The following is a 3,413-nucleotide window of genomic DNA, read 5'->3' as shown; positions in this document are numbered from 1 at the left end:
CTCAGATTCTCACCTGCCAAAGAATAATGAAAGCTATAATCCTATGCCCACTTTCCTGGGCATAAAGCCCATAGAATTTAATAGAACTTACTTTTGAGCAGGCTCACATAGGATTACATTTTCAGGCTGCAAGACTGTGTACATTGACTTGGGAGCATGATCCACAGAACATGCACAGGGGTAAGTGGCAAGTGCTGCTGTGATGTAGCATAGGGGGGTGTCACAGGGGCAGTTGTCCCAGGCGCAAAATTGTTAGGGGTGCAAAATTTCAACACCTGGTGCTGCCTCAATACGGCTGCATGCTTCCATCGCTGGGCTCCATTGAAAATGGCTTCTTCATGCGAAACAGAAAGTGACCTCTCCAGACAATGGAATGGCTCTTCTTTAAGGCAGTTGAATGCGCATGCGTACTCCGCCTGTTTCCCTCTCTCCCACCCACACCTACACGCAGCCCTGGACGCTGGCAGCCCGTGCTACACCACTGCTGCAGTGATTATTGTTATGTGTGACCCAATGACTGAGTATTGAGAGTGCCTAGGAGTCCCAGGGCATACTCATGTTTGATTTCCTTAGAATGAAAGTCAGTGGAGACTGTGGTGTCTATGGGATGCGTGGTTTTATTTATACACACATACATATGGGCTAAGCATAAGACTGAGAGACACTGTCAGGGAACTGCCATCAGCTCAAGGGGGAGAGGGGAAAAGCCGGATGGATTACAGAGAGCTCCCAAAGATCGTGGGAAGCAGCTCCTCCTCAGCAGAGGAGAGTAACCACGCCTCCAGGGGAGAGGAGCTTCAGGGCTCAGAGGAGGCGAGGCGGTGCCAGGACACCTTGCCTGGGCAAAGCGGCGAGGAGAGAGGTCCTCCGTTACCCACGCCCTCCTCGCGCAGTAAGCTTTCGCGCCGAGAGGGGAGGCGCAGACTGGGCGTCAAGAAACTACTTTGTTGGGGAAGGTTTAAGGACCGCCCACTCATGGATTCTGCCAGTGAATGAGCCAGCCACGGGAGAGTGGCGCTCTGGACAGATAATGTTTATTTTGGCATCAAAAGCAAGGCTTCACAGCCGAGCAGGGAGGCATTTGCCTGCTTGCTCTCGAGCAACCCCTTGGAACCCTAACAGACACACATAATTAATACATGAACAGATTTTGCTCCCCTCCATGGGGTTTCCAGGGGCCACCACAAAGCTATAGCTTTGGATTCAGCACAGAGAGCAAGTCAAGCCTCTGTGTCTCTTCACAGCCTAATCCAAGCCAAGAGTGCCTCCAAGACTATTATTCTCTTACACGAAGAGTGATCTCCAGCTGCTGCTTGACTCCAACTCCCATCAGTCCCTGGCAGCATAGTTAAGAGTCAGGGGTGATGGGAGTTGTAGTCCAACAACACTTGAAGGGCCACAGGTTCCTCGGCCCTGTCTTACACTTACCAGTGAGGTCATCTTCAGTAAGGGGAGAGCAGAAGGCCTACTTAGTTTGGAAAGTATTTCCAGATACAGTGGTACCTCGGGTTAAGTACTTAATTCGTTCCAGAGGTCTGTACTTAACCTGAAACTGTTCTTAACCTGAAGCACCACTTTAGCTAATGGGGCCTCCTGCTGTCACTGCGCCGCCAGATCACGATTTCTGTTCTCATCCTGAAGCAAAGTTCTTAACCTGAAGCACTATTTCTGGGTTAGTGGAGTCTGTAACCTGAAGCATATGTAACCTGAAGCGTCTGTAACCCGAGGTACCACTGTAGTAGTTTCTCTGGCAACCAGTAACCTGGACTCTTTAGTCATGTAAATAGATACTTAACAGGCTTGGCTAGAGCACTAACTCAGCAAAGATAATGGTTTGACTACTTCAGCCATCTCTTTTCCTGCAAAAAGCCGTCTTACAGATATAAAAACTACAGGCTTGGAGCCTCCCCCCCAAAGATGCCACCTAGGCAATTCTACAGCATATTATATATATGCAGCTTAAAATTATATATATTATATATATGCAGCTTAAAAACATGCTTACATAAGCATTCAGCAGTATTAATATGCTTCAAAATTACATTTGCTTACACAAAGGATTAATCCAACGTTGAAGCTTATTCAAAACAAAGTAAAGAACTCCTGAATAACCAGAGGCAATTTCTGTACTGTTTCACATTGATATAAGCTAGGAGGGAAGACAGTACCAGCTGGTGGGGATGGGACAAACTCATAATTTACAGAAAGCACACAGTGAGCAAACGGTCTGAGAAAGTCGATATACAAGCGAGGCTCAGGGTCAGACAATGTGGTAAGGTGGGAGGTCCTCAGCATAAGAATGTAAGAAGGGCCTTCTAGATCAGGCTAACGGCCCATCTAGTCCAGCACCCTGTTCACACTGTGGCCAACCATATGCCTATGGGAAACATCCAAGCAGCACCCAAGCACAAGAGCCCTCTCCCCTTCTGAGGTTCCCAGCAACTTGTAGGCAGAAGCATTACTGTCTCCAAACATGGAGGAAGAAGAGCATAGTCATCATGGCTGTTGAAAGCCTTATTCTCTATGCAGTAGATCTCCTGACTATTAGTTTGAGAGGAGATGCAGGTATGCGTATGTGTCCACATTTGATCCAGTCAGTGGTACTAAATTGCCCTGATCTAAACAGGTGGTTGTCAGGATGCAGGTGGCGCTGTGGTCTAAACCACAGAGCCTAGCACTTACTGATCATAAGGTCGGCGGTTCGAATCCCTGCGACGGAGTGAGCTCCCGTTGCTTGGTCCCAGCTCCTGCCAACCTAGCAGTTCGAAAGCATGCCAAAAAAGTGCAAGTAGATAAATAGGTACCGCTCCAGCGGGAAGGTAAACAGCGTTTCCGTGCGCTGCTCTGGTTTCGCCAGAAGCGGCTTAGTCATGTTGGCCACATGACCCGGAAGCTGTCTGCGGACAAACGTTGGCTCCCTCTGCCAGTAAAACGAGATGAGCGCTGCAACCCGAGAGTCGTTCGCGACTGGACTTAACTGTCAGGGGTCCTTAACCTTTTCCTTTTAAACAGGTGGTTTGGACTTAACTGTCAGGGTCTGTCAGGACTCTGAGAGTTTGCACTTGAGCTGTCAGATGAGGGTATTTACGTTTGGGTGTAGATGTGGCCATACTGCTGTTCCAAACATCCAGCTTGGAGCACCACCAGCTACCTAGCCATCAGAAGCTTGCGCGCACATGTTTAGCGCACCTCGGGAGCTACTGTAAGTTTGTGCTTTGTCAGTAAAGAATTAAACTACCTGCTGGTTTGTCCTCCTTGGTCTGGGTGTGTTCGAGACACTAACATGCGTGAGATTACCTACCTGTTGGTAGCTGGTACAAATCTCAGAATGCTTCATTGTGTACATAATATGTAAGAAGTCTTGCTGGATAATACTAACCTCGGCAATACAGGTTCACCTCACTGCTCCTGAG

Source organism: Podarcis muralis, chromosome 2 (genome assembly GCF_964188315.1).
Source record: "Podarcis muralis chromosome 2, rPodMur119.hap1.1, whole genome shotgun sequence".
Taxonomy (NCBI): Eukaryota; Metazoa; Chordata; class Lepidosauria; order Squamata; family Lacertidae; genus Podarcis; species Podarcis muralis.
This window is presented reverse-complemented; position numbering follows the sequence as displayed.